This window comes from Condylura cristata, unplaced genomic scaffold (assembly GCF_000260355.1).
Source record: "Condylura cristata isolate star-nosed mole 26May11 unplaced genomic scaffold, ConCri1.0 scaffold00017, whole genome shotgun sequence".
NCBI classification, from domain to species: domain Eukaryota; kingdom Metazoa; phylum Chordata; class Mammalia; order Eulipotyphla; family Talpidae; genus Condylura; species Condylura cristata.
The window spans coordinates 7,214,395-7,228,366 of NW_004567118.1; positions in this window are offsets into that span (position 1 = coordinate 7,214,395).

Here is a 13,972-nt window from a genome sequence, read left to right on the forward strand (position 1 = left end):
AGAGGCAGAGAGAGAGATGTTTTCTCCAGGTCCGGAGCTGGAGTTGTACCTGTGACCATCCTCCTCTGAGGCCCAGGCCAGGGGCGCAAGACCGCTTTGAGGACTTGGAGCCAGCTACCTCGCTCTGCTCCGCTGTGCCAGGCCTCTACCTGCGGACAACTGCTCTGCCCTCCTCCCTCCCGCCACCTGCGTGAGACCTGGGCGGGGAGTGTCTGCTGGAGCTGGGAGGCCAGCCGTTTTCTGGGGGGAACCAGAGGCTCCGGAAGGGAGATGGCATTTCCAAGGTCACACAGTGAAATGATGGCAGGAATCAGGTTAGAACTTGGGAGCAAAAGGACTACCATCGAAGGGCTCTTGCTCCCAGCCCAAGCTCATTCCACAACACCCCTGGAACCCAAAAGATCCAAGGATTTTGATGCTTAGGTCTCAGGTGACAGAAAAGTCAAGAGGTCTGTGGGGGGTCCCCGCTAACCTGAGGCTTGGGGTCGTTTTGGACTCCTGCCGCGCCCAGGGGCCTGGGATCCAAGAGGACTCTGGGCCACCAGGCGCCCGCACGCTGGCCTGGGCGGGAGGGTTGCGCTGCGTCCTCGCACAGGTGAGGGCGTGGCCAGGGAGACCTGTGGGCGGGGCCGAGGGAGAGGCATTTCCAGCGTTGGCGCAGACAGGGCTCTCTGCGGCGCCGCCGGCATTGCCTCCGTAGGGAGGCTGATGGATTGGTCAGCGCTGTGGGCTGGCTTTTCAGTCAGAGCCCGAGCTGCGTCCAGAACCTTCCAGCCCCCTCTGCTCAAGCATAATGTCCTTCTCTTTGGCGGCCTACTGCCTCGCCCCAACACACACAAACACAGAGAAACAGGCACTTGCTCAATTCATTCAACAAAGGTTGAGACAGTAGCCTGTGGGGCAGCCCGAGGCACTGGGGACCCATGGACAGGACACCCGCCACAAAGGGCACCCCGCGGGAGAGGCAGAGCAGGGCAGACGCAGCCATGGCTTAGGCACGGGAGGAACTGTGGAGCCTGGCGAGGCAGGTGGCCAGTGAGCATTTGCTGAGTGAATCATGCCAGTGTATGGCTGGCGGCAGAGAGGGGCAGGGGCTCGCTGTCTGTGGGAGCTGGCCAGGTAGTAAAGAGGGGCAGTATATGGGCAGGGCCATATACTGAGCTTCTTTAAAAAAAATTATTTATGCGGCCCTCCCTGGTGGCGCAGCGGGTTAAAGCACTGCACTGAGAAGCTGAAGCCACTTTCGCATGAGTTCGATTCCCGCCTGCCCCGGAGGTGACCACATGGTGTGGCAGACCTCTCCTGACCCGCCCGCTGCTCCTCTCAGCAGTGTACTTTGATGATCTGCCTGTTCTGCTCCCCACTCTGTCTCTGGTGAAGCCTCTCACCACCCCTGAGCCTCTGGCCTGTACCCCAGTTCTGTATGCACAAATAAAAATATAAAAAAAAATTATTTATGCATACAAGAACTGGGGTACAGGCCAGAGATGCTGGGGTGAGAGGATTCACCAGAGGAAGAGTGGGGAGCAGAATGGCAGACTGACTGAAATACCTGCTGAGGGGAGCAGTGGGGAGACAGGAGAGGTCTGCTGCGCCATGTGGGTCAGCTCCCTGGCCGGAGATCGAACTCATAGTGCTGCTATTGCACCACCAGGGAGGGCCCCACTCTGAGGTCCTTAAAGGTAGACTCTGCTCCTGGCTGCAGGTGCTCAGTAAGTATTTGGTAAAGAGGGATGCCATTCATCAGGAGTTTTTGGGTTGTCTGTGACAGAAAGCTGTCTCCAACTGGTTTAAGTAAAAAGCAAACAAAATAAAAACAACCTATGGTTCAACATAATTGCACTTCCTGGAGTAGGGTTCCAAGGTCCAAAAAGCAAAGCTGGAAGGGCAGGGAAGGGCAGATACGCAGAAGCCTTGATTAAGTGTCTAGATGGAGCGGCCTGGGCAGTACCCAGATGAAGTGTGGCAGACATTGTCCCTGGCCTCTGGGGCTTCCGGGATGATCCAGAAACACAGATAGGGACAGCCAGGGATGGACACTCAGGGAGGAAAATAAAAAGGATTGTCACATGGTATAGAGGTCGCCTGGAGCATCTCCTGGCTTGCCTTTCTTCTTCCTGGGTAGGCCTTCCTCTCAGCCAGGGTCTCCCCTGGGAGTGGTAGGAAGGCTTACAGTGTTCTCACTTGCCACCCAACATAAAGGAAAGCACTTCTCTGCCTGTAGTCCCAGAGTTGACTCATTGGGTGAATTGGAGATATGCCCATCCTTGAACCAATTATATAACTAGGGGTGCTGTACACGCATACACCAGGTTTGGGCCACATGACCACACCCATAATGGGGAGAGGAGTGAAGGGGGAGTGAAAGTAACTTCCCCTAAAAAGGGGGGTGGGGAGGATGTTTCCCATAAGGGTGATGGTACTGGGCAACTGAGGTCCATGACAAATGAATGACAGGATAAATGAACTGGGCTTTGAAGGGTGAGTAGGAGTTCACCAGGTAGAGAGAAGAGGGTCACCTTAAACACACAGTTTGATTTGACATCCCTTTTTATTTTCCTCCCTGGGTGTCCCTATCTGTGTTTCTGGATCATCCTGGAAGCCCCAGAGGCCAGGGACAATGTCTGCCACACTTTATCTGGGTACTGCCCAGGCCGCTCCATCTAGACACTTAATCAAGGCTTCTGCGTATCTGCCCTTCCCTGCAAGCAGGATGTGCTCTCCCTCTTCCAATAGGCCTGAGCTAGACCAGGACTTGGTTCTGTCCTAGAGGCTGGGATGGGAGCAGTGAGGAGCCAGAGACATGAGCAGGGGTGATGGGGATGCCCCTGCCCAGTCTCTCCTGCTCATCTGGGAATCCCTCCCTGCCCCAATGGCATCAGAAAGTCCTTAAAATGTCACTTGTGGGTTGTAAACACAATAACCCGACATTAAAGGAGGGTTCTTTAAAAAGGAAAAAGACACATACAATCACTTCCTTCTGCTTCTAGAAGGATGGCAAATTGAATTTAGAATTGCAGTTCCACTTTTTCTCTCCCTGTGCTGGCCCTACTTACTAATCGTAGTTTTCAGCAACTGCATCAAATCCCCAGTGGGGCACTTTCTCTCACTTTCCTGCCCCTATGGTAGCCAAGGGCTCTTATCTCAGCTCTTCTTTACTCACTCATTCTCTTACCCATACACCCTTTCACTAGGCATTGAGCACCTTGCACACAGCCTCACGCTAGGCAAAGAGCAGACCTGGGCAGTAACACACACAATCATTCCCCTCCCCAGGGTCTCGGGAGGAAAGCAGGCTGCCCAAGGTCCACATGGGCCACCCAGGCTGGAGCAAAATGGGGGGCTCCCAGGAGGAGGCGAGGCCTTTGCCATGATGAGTAGGAGGGGGTGAGCCGGTCCCAAGGGAGGACGTGGTGAGGTGTTGAGTCTGGGGAAACAGACAAGGGTGATGGGCATTGCTGGCTTGAGTCTTTGGCTGAGGTCTTTCAGCTCCCTGCTGTATGCTTGACTGTCCACGCAGCTCCCTCATGCCCTCCTGCCTCCCTGGAGCCAGGCATGAGGTTGGGGGTACTTTGGAGCCCAACCCGACCTTCTGGTGGGACCCAATGGGGCAGTCAGGAGCCCCTCCCTCAGACTCTGGGGGTGCATGCTAGAAATAGGTGAAGGGAAGATGAGGAGCCCAAGGGAAGGAAGGGGGAGAAGGGCAACTCTGCCCCCTGATATGCAGAGCTGGGCAAAGATCACCCCCCCCATCAAGTTAAGTTGGGTGAATCTATGTCCCCATTGCTGGTCCACTGCGGGAGGGGCCCCCAAAGAGGACTGGCATGGGACCTCAAAAGACAGAGGAAGGAGAGAAAAGCCGCTGGGGAAATTACATGTTTCCGAAGCTGCCTGGGCTGCAGTAATGAGAAGCAGAGAAGGGGCTGATGGAGATCAGATTGCCGGTGGGGCTGGCTCCCAGCAGCCCCTCCCGGCATGCTGAGAGAAGAGTCTGGGGACAGGATGTAGGTAGGAGAGGACCACTGTCCACAGGGGTCTATCCCTCAGTCCCAGCTGGGGCGGGGAGGTAGCCGGAGGTGTGGTGAGGACACCGAGACGGGCGCAGTCAGCCCCAGGCTCTGTGCCCACACGTGGCCGCGTGGTCCGTGGGCCCTCAGCCACACCCATGCCGGCACCTTTGGCTGTGAAGGGCCTGTGCAGGCACTGAGAGGGAGAGGGAAACCTGGGCTGCACCCCGGGGGATCCCCAGATGGACTGAAGAGACGTGGTCCGGGAAGCCCCCCCTCTGGAGTGGGGAACAGGCCCTTCCCTTGGGGAACCCCCTGTTCTGTGAGCAGATGGCAGGTACTAAGGTCCATCTTCCTGGGGAGAAGACGATGTGACCACCTGGCAGCGCTCATGCCAAGTAGGGGTGAAGGTGAAGAGGTGGCACCCCACTGGCCCAGCAGCTGTGCTGCCCACAGCCAGCGGTGATCACAGCACCATCTTGAGTCAAGAGCTCATTCTGTGCCAGATGAGGCTTAAAGTTGTGCCTGCATTTAACCTTATTTAATCTTCACGTCAACCTTAGGAGGAGGAAAGGGCTGACGCTGCCATTTGTAGGTGGGTCAGTCAAACCTCAGAGAAGGGAGCTTGTTTTTCGGCCACGGCTCCTGGGTACCCACCCAGCACGGGCCTCCCAGGCCTCAGCTCTTGGACCACGCCACAGAGCCAGGGCCGCCTCGCCTCTCCTTCCACCTGCCCCTCTCTGTCCCGCAGTCAGGCTCTGCCTTTCCCTCCCTCCTCTCTCCTCTTCTCTGACTCCATCCCTCTTCTCTTTTCCCTCTGGGCCTCTGCTTCTGTGTCCTTTCTCTTTTTCTGTCTTTCTCTCATCTGACTCAGTCTCTGTCCTTTAATCCCCACCCCCGGGATCCCTTCCAGGAGGAACCTGGTCCAGAAAGACACTGAGCAGACCCCAGTGTGTGTGTGTGAGGGGCGGGGTGCTTGCTTTGGCTGGGCCCTTCCTCCAAGGCAGGGGCCAGGAGACTGGACCTGCCTGCCTGGGGCTGCCAGGGCACTGGTGGGGCAACGGGCCACAGGGCCTCTCCACCAGGGGCTGCCAAGAGCCTTGGGAGAGGAGAAGGGAGGACATGACCGAGGCAGCAGGGCCAGCAAGGGTCACAGCTCAAGGTAGGGATGCCGTGGCCTCCCCCCTCAGCTTGGCTTCACTCCTTTCCCTTCCTGCTCTGCTCCCTTCTGTCTTTCTCCTTTTCTCTTCTCCTCCTTTTCTCTGCTCCCCTCCTCACGCTCCCCCCCCCCAGCACTTATCCTAGGTTTGCATGGTCCCTCTTTCTCATTCACTTTCCTCTCAACTGCCCCCCTTCCCCCATCGATCAGTCTCCCCAGCTCTCGCCAACACGGAGGCCTTGGACGGTGCTCACAGTCTTGCTTTAAATTTATTGCCCAGTAAAGGAGGCGGCAGATGGAAGTCTCCACCTCCCCGCCCCCACCCTCTGTGTCTCCTCAGCCCAACAAAAGCCAATCTAGACACTCGTCCATCAAAAGCACCAATGTGGGGTTATTTATAGGCCACCCCCTTCCAAGAAAGAGTGTTTTTCCTCCTCTGTTTTCTTCAAGCTTTCGCGTCTCAGGAGCCAGGGGGACACTGGACTCCCTATTTGAAAAGCTGCTCAATGAGGTTCCCACCCCTCAGATTCTAGGGTAGGGGGGCGTAGAAGTGTCTTGATTGGAAATGAATTAATTAGAAGTGAGGCTCTTCAAGTCTCCAAGTTGGGTTATTTATAGTGTTCGGTTAATTTTGATAATTAACGCTGGGGAGGAAAATCGAGTTCCGGGCAAGGCAGAGCCCCCAGCTGAGACGCGCTTTCCGCCTCGCCTGCCTCGGCGGCTCCCTCCGCGCCGCTCCGTTTGGATTCTGTCAAAATAGGCTACTCCCTGCCCGAGGAGTCCCTGGATTTTCTAAAAGTAGAACAAAGGGCAGAAGGCCAAAGGCAGGGGGGCTGCTGGGGTGAGAGCTGTTTCTGAGACTGGGGGACCCAGGCTTTCAGGGAGCTGGCGCCCGCCTCCCGCTTCTAGCCTGTGCCCCTCGGCATGGCCACATTTCCTCCCGCAGAAGCAAGTGCCAGGCTCTGGACTGGGCAGGCCCCTGCGGTGTAGCCGCGGACTGGAGAGGAGGGCGACCTGTACCGGAGGCTGGCATGGGTGCCCCAGGCGCCCCGCGTTCCAGATTTGGAAGGAGTGTGAGTGGGGAGATTCTCAGTGGTCTTGACTTGGAGTTTGCTGCTGCCCCTTAGGGCCGAATGGGCATTTTAAGGAGAGTGGCCCAGCACCACCAAAGAAAAGGGGCTTCAGAGTGCCCCAACATGCCTGTCCTGCCCCATCTCGTGTCCTCCCCACCCCTTATGCTGCCCAAACTGTTGCCCATTGGCTTTCAAGGTCCCGAGCCTCACTCTAAAGCCCCTCTGCTCGGAATGCCCCCCCCTTTCCTGCCTGGTGAAGCCCAGGGTGACCTCCTTGCCCAGCCGGTGCTTCTCCTCTGACGCCCCTGACCTTGTATAGTGGAAGCCACGCACAGGAGCTGGCAGTGAGGACGGGACTGGGAAGACCCAGGGTGGGCGCTGAGGCCCCACTCCAGAGCCACCCCTTCCCTGGAGGCGCTGGGAGCTGCCTCTTTCTGGGCTGAGAACATCTCCCTGCCCCAGAGGAGAGGGACAGACCACCCAGGGCAGGTACAGGAAGTGGTGGGAGGGCTTCTCCCTGCTGAGCACAGAGGGGGTCTGGATCGTGGACAGGCCTTCAAACACAACCGTCCTGGAAGGAAACTGCTGCCGGGCTTGCCAAAGGCTGGGGCCAGAAGGGAAACGGATCAGACCGGTGACAAGGGCCTGCAGCCTGGCCAGCATCCCAGTGGATGTTCTCAGGTGTCTCCAGCCCCTTCTCCTAGTCGCTCTTCCCCTTCCCTCAGCCTCTCTTGGCTCCTCATCTCCCCAACTTTGTAGGTAAACTGTGCCCCTGCCAGGGCCTTGCCACCGCTGGGCTGACCGGCTGCCCCCTCCTCCTTGGGATTGGAAGTCCTGCAGGAAGTCTGCCGAGCCTGCTGGCCCGACGTGCACCCATTTTTCCTGCCCTCGGTGGTCCCATCTATTGTTGGCACTCTGGGCCACTCTCACGCTTTTAGGTTGTTTTGGACACAACTCACTCATTCTCATTTTCTGCATTCATTCTGCTCAGATCCTGGCCCTTCTAAAGAACAGGGACCCATTCTTGCCCTAGATGGGGAGGGAAACCCAGGTGGCAAGAGTCTCTCTCCATCCCCTATGCCGGGTGCTGGGTGCCGACCTGCCCGCCTGCCTCTGCTCCTGCTCTCCGTGGGTGGGGGCGGGGCAGGCAGACCATGTGGGCACTGGCATCTCTAGGCCAGGCTGCTGGCCCCAGGCCCCTTCAGACCAACCCTCAACCATCTCTGAGAGTTTCCCCCCACTTTTCAGCTCAGGGGCCTTTGGGGAGCTGTGATTCCGTCTCCAGCTTCCTCTGAACAGAGAGCCCATTTTTAATTAAAGTGGAAAAAGAGCTGAAAATCTGTTCGCATTTAATCATCTTGACGACCTTTTTGCTTAAGAGTTTCCAGCTGAGGGGGGGATGTGGGAGGGGGTAGATATTTCTCGAGCCTGGGCCTGGGTCGGGGAGGAGGAGAGAGAGCCTCTTCCCGGGATGAATAATGGAACAGGAGCCCTGGCTCTGAGTGCCGACTCAGCACTTTGCTGGCAGCTGGCTCCTCAGGAGGTGCACCCGCACCTGCGCCCTCCCCCCCCAGGGCATCCCTGGGGGGGCCTGACTGGGCCTGGGCAGGAGCCTGGCCTTGACCCCCAGGGAGCAGGAGCGGGCCAGTCTGGGAAGGGGCATGGTCTTCACATGTCAGGTGGGAAGCAGAGGAGGCACCCGAGTGATCCCAGGTCCCCCAGGAAGGGCTGTGCTGAGGGAGGACCCCACTTCTTGCTCCCCACCGTGGCCTTCTTCACACCACCATGTGGAACTGCTGGAATGCTCTATAATTCCCTTCTTTGCAATTGAATCACCAAGTGACTAGAAACATATCTGCACAGCTCTGGGCCTCAGTTTCCCCAAATGTAGCTGACCTCTGGGAAGGAGGGTGGCTGAAACCTGAGCCTTGTCTGGGAGTGTGTAACTGGGAACACCACTGTGCTCCTGCCCTGTGTGAAACTCTCCTGTTTGAATGGATGTCTGAGGGTGACCTGAGTGGTCTGGGATCAGTGGCCTAGCCGGAGCTGCCAGTGCCTGAAGGCCCTGTCTGCCCCGCCCCCCAGCCCCCAGAAAGAAGGAACAGAAACCAGGGGCCGTTTCCCCTGCCCTTGCACAGTTCGCACTTCCGCCCCCTGAATATGGGAGAGGACAGCGGCATTGACCATTGATGGTCATTTGGTCATTTCCATGTTCCAGACCTGCTTCTCTGCTCTCTCAGGAGAGGACACTGCAGCCTAGAGACCAGCTCTCCCTTTTCAGGGTGAGCGACTTCCAGGGTGAGAAGTGGCCCCTTGATCACGGTGCCCCTCACCCCTCTCCCCTGCCTCTTCCCCCCTCTGGCTTTGTCTTCTATCTCCTTGGAGGGGGGTGTTCCAAGAGCAGGGTGGGACTAAGACAGTTGATGCAGAAAGAACGGGCCACCCAGGCCTCCTGTGCTTACATTTTTAGCCTTGTCTCGGAATCGCCCGACCCAGGACAGCGGGCCTTGGGATGCTTGGGATGGGGGTACAGGGAGGTGATCGCTTCCTCCCAGTCTCAGTCCTCTTGGGGGTCTCGCCTTCACTGGGAGACTTAACAGACCAGGCATCCATGCCCTCTACCCCTGTGCTGGAAACCAACCCAGACAATTGCACTCGACCCCACTTCCCAAAAGCGCCAGAGTGAAGATAAGCTTGGACCCGGGGTGTCTCCTCCCACAGCGATTCCCGTGGGAATTGTGTGGAGTCTGAGGCCTGTCAAGGCTCTGGCTCTTATCTGCATCAGGAAGCCCCCAGTCCCCCCCTTGGAGTCATGGTCTCCACTGCTGAAATGTCATCTCACCCCTCATCCGGTCTCCAGCCTGCAGGCCAGAAACCACCATCAGCAGCAGCATCAATAGGAGTAACTGACATCTGCCCACTCCCTTGCCTTGCGGAGACACTCACAGGCAGGAGCTCTTGACTCCTGCCATAACTCTGGGAGACTGGTCTCTCACGCCCAGTTCTCTGGAGAGGAAACTGAGGCTGGGGGCCGGTGGGGGAGGGGCTAGGCCAAGGGTATGCAGCAGGTAAGTGGTGGATACCCCCCCTTACCTGCCCACCTGCTGTCTCAAATGGTGCTGCCCTACTCAGTTTTTCTTTAAAATGTCTGGATTGAAATAAAAGATCAGGAAAAAAATAATTGTAAAAATTAAAAGACAAAACAAATAGGTGACTGTTAATCACAGACGCTGTGGAGAGGGAGGGGGAGAAGGATCAAAACGGGAGGGAAGAGCACAGGCCACGAGGGTGATGGTGCTTGGTGACCTGGGGGTGGGGGTTTTACCCCATTACACCTGACAGCAGAGAGCAAACACTGTGCAAAAAGGAAGAATGATATAAAAATAGATATGACATATAAATCACAATAAAATAAACAAAAATAAATGTCTTGGTTGTCCTTGGATGCGGATAAAAATTGGGAGATAGGATCAAGTCCTTCAAACTGCAGTGCAGCTCCGCCATCCTGGGAAGGGCAGAGCTGAATGTCAGGAGGAACTTTCCAGAGGAAGGCTGCTGAGGGCCCGAGTGCCACAGGGAACGGGCAGAGGCTGGGCTAGAGGCTGGCCCCAGAGTCCTCCAGGAGGCCAGCCGGGCTCCCTCCGTGCCCTGGAGACCTGGTGTCTCCACTCTAGCACTGCCTGGGCATTGCCCTCCTCCAAGACGCCAAGTCTGGGCCCTTCCCAGGCACATCTGCACGAATCATTAAAATCGTCTGAGGCCTGGACAAGAGGGAGGGTGCCTGGGAAGGGCCCGGGCGGCAGGAAGAAAGCCTTTAGCCAACGCTGCCCTTACACCAGAGAAAGGAAAGTCAACTCCCATGGGTGCCTGACCCACCACAGACTCCCAAGTGGGAATGTGGAAGAATGTGGGTCAGACGGGCCCCTGGCAGCGGTGGGGAGGGCAGAGGGGGCACAGCCTCTGAGGCTGGAGCAGCAGCCGGGAAGGCGCTGTGGGGCTGGCCCACTTTAACGCTCCAGTTAATCTAACTGGACTCCCAAACTGATGAGTTCCTCCCACCCCTCTCACTACTAATGCAGCTCCACAGCCAAACCACTCTGACCCCAAACCAGCCCCAGGCCCCACGCTGCACCCCACTGGACAGGCCCCACTTGCAGCCCAGAAGGAGGCAGCTCCGAGGTAATCACTGCATCATGCTTCAAAGCCACCAAGCCAGCCCCTAATGGGGGGCAGCGGGTTTCACTTACCTTGAAGCCTGGCTGCATGCCCGGGGCAGATGGGATGCAGCTGGGGGAGCCTGTTACCTTCTCCCCACCTTCCCTGCTGAATTTGTTGTCTCCTTGCCCATCTCTTCCACCCCTTCCCTGGCTGGACCCTGGAACTGGAAGATAGGAGAGGTGATTCCTTCTCAAGCGGGAAAGGGAGGGCGCACTAAAGGAGCGTGGAAATCACGTCAGCTCAAAAGGCCAAGATCTGCTGACCTGCCTCCACACACCCACCTGCCGGCCCTCCAGCCTGGGCTCTGCAAATGCATGTCAGGAGGGGACCTGAATGCGGGGCACAGCCCCTTCAACCTGCAGGATCTATCTCCCCTCAATGTGGGGAAGCCTGGGGTGGCCGTCCACGGGGGTCAATGGCAAGACTGTGACTGGACCGCCCTGTATGAGGCAGTAACCACACACAGTGCCCTCCTCCGGGGGCCTTGGGCAAGTGGCTCAACCTCTCCACGCCTCAGGTTCTTCACTATAAAATCCTTCATGGGACTAAAGAAATAATTGCTTGGCTCTCTCGGTCGGTCCCTAATGACTCAGTAAACCTGAGCTCTGATTGTCTGCTCCCCTACTTCCACGCTGAACTGGGTTCGGGGCTGCAGGGACTCCAGGCAGGGCTGCCGGGCTCAGCGGCAGAGGGGCTGGCATTGAGGGGTCTGAATGGGATGTGGGGGTCCTGCCTTGCTGGAGGGCGGGGGTTGAGTGGGGGTGATGAGGCCAACCGGGGAGGGGCAAGCCCCTGCCATGTGGATTCCCAAAGATGCAGTCCGACTGCACCCCCCAACTCCCACTGTAGAACTGTAATGATTTCTCCTACGGGCACTGGTCCTGGGGCAACCTCCAGTGAAGACTGCTGCCCTCTTGATGCCCCCCGTCTACCCCCGCAGGTCAGCTGCTCGGGCCTCTCCCACACCAGCTCGCAACTGCGCCTGCAGTGCGAGCATCAGGGAGAGGGGACTCTGTTGGCCAGAGGGAGGTTTCTGAGGGGCACTCATAGTTGTGGCCAGAAGACATGGACAGGAAGGCGAGGGGCTGTGCCCACGCAGGCAGTGGCTCCAGTGGGCTTCTGATAATGTTCGGAAGAATCAGGACCAAGCCAAGTACCCAGCACTCATTAGGAGCACAGCTGCCCGCTGCTCTAGCCAGTGTCCACGGAGCAGGGCAGCTGTGGACACTGGAGTGATAATCTTGACGGGCCGAGTGTGGGAGCGATGGCAGTGGTAGTGGGGGGTCCTGGCAGTGATGCTGACGGTATTGCGGTTGGCATAGGTGGCAGTGATGGGATGGCAGTCTCCCTGATCACAGCTATGGCCAAGGGCCAGGCCCATCAGCAGAATCCTTCACACAGAATCACTAACTCACTAGAACATCCGCCCCGTGAGAGCAGCAGCGCTTGTTCACTGGGCGTCCCTGGCAGCTAGAACCGAGGATGCAACAGTATGTGCTCGTCGAACACATGCCCATGAGCTGCTACACCACACTCTCCACTATGTTCGTCGCCATGCCTGTGCCAGATGGAATTGTTTTTCAATTCCCATTTTATAGATGAGGAAACTGAGGCGGCCAGGGATGCTGCAACCCACCTAGGGGGACACTGGAGCGGGTCACGTGGGCGGGAGGCGTGGGCCCTTAGAGCCAGCCTCCTGGGCTCTCCTTTCAGTGTTCCTTCTCCCAGGCTGTGGGCAGCCCCTCTCCCCGCCCACACTCAGCATTACATCGTGGTCTCGTGCTAGGGCTTCATCAGAGAAATACTGCTAATAATAGTAACAATTGCTGTTTGTAATTGTTGGAGTAAGGCTTAAATGATCAAGACCATGGAAATTATTAATAAGCCAGGCCCAGCCATGGTAGCGTGGGTCATATTAAATTGTGTTGAGATGGATAACCTTGGCAATAATAGTAACCGGGATCATAAATTAGTAACAGCAGTATTTAAATTAATGCCACACTGTCGATACCCTAGGTAGTAAGCAGCAGCTGAATGCTGCCGTTAGTACTAATGTCACCCCTTCCTGCCTTCCACGAATTGGGCAGTGAGGAAAAAAAGGGCTATAAAACAGTGGGCAGAGACAGCTGAGAGATGGTCCCTGTTGGGGAGGAGGGATCCTTGGGGATTTCTGAAGCGGGACCTGCAGCCTGGCCTCTCATGCCCAGCCAAGGGGGTGGTGGCTCATTCCCGGTCATGCTCCAAGTCACAGGGATGTCGATCTGTCCTTTCATGGCTGGCTGTCACCTGGGACTTTGTTGGTTACACAGGAAAGAAATTCATAGGACAGATGTTTTACCCCCACAAAAGAAAGAATTAGCGTCAGCTGACCTAGGAAGTCACATACCAACCTGCCAGCATGCCCTCTTCCCAAACGCTCTTGATCTCCCCCTTCTTCCTGTAATGTGGGAGTATGGTACTATTTTTTTCAGTAGACCTCAAAACTGAATTCTGCATATGGCCAAGATCAGGGTGCAGGGATGGGCTGAGTAGACTTGCCCTCCACAGCTCTGTGCTGCAGGGCCTTCATGCCTGAGAAGCAGGAAAGGGTGAGGACCGGCAGAGGGTGAGCAGCCCCTTGGGGGTGGGAGTGCTTTCCACCAACAGACCTGAAGCACACTCCCAGATGTCAAGTGAGTGTGCTTTGCACCTACCAAGGTTTCTAGGGCATAGTGCGTGTGGCCCTGGGGTCACCTGCAAAATCCATTATGGATGGGCACAGGGCCCCAAGCGCATTCAACCACCTTTCCGTTATTCCCTTTACAGACCTGCCTTGAGCACCTACTGTGGAGCAGCCTTCAGCTAACAGATCGCAGTCCTTCCTGGGAGCCCTTGGCAATAACAGTAATGGAGTCCTCCTAGATTCTAGTGAAGGATATACTATAGGGGTGCGTCTGAGTGCATGTGATGTGCCTGTGTGTTCATGGATGACTGTATGCACTTGTGTGAGAGAGATACACATCAGGGCTTGCGTGGCGGTGACCATGTGTACATCACATGTGAGTATGTGTATGACCGCATGGGTGCAAGGTGCACAGTGTGTGGGATGTGCAGGCGGCTGGCTGGCCCACAGGTGCACATATATCCGAGTTTGAGAGCACATGTGTCCCAGCGTTTTGTGTGTACACCTATGACCCCTTCAAACTCACCTTTGACAATTCACATAACGTTGGAAAGGACTCCACCCCGAATGTTCTCGTTGCACACCATTCCTGTTAGGCTACCTGCCACCCCTCTACCCCCAATCTCTAGGCCTTTGCCCAGAAACCCCCAGGCACTGGGTAGGGGCGGGCAGTGGGCATTCTCGCTGATAGTGACTGGGTAGGGAGAAGCTGAAGCCAGACGCAGAGGAAAATGATGAGTGAATCCCGCCGAGGGTCGCAGCCAAAGAAGCGAGCCGCAGAGGGACGCCCTAGTTCCCAAGCCCACCGCGCCCGAGACCTCAGCGCAGCAGCGCTGGATAGGCATAGGGAACC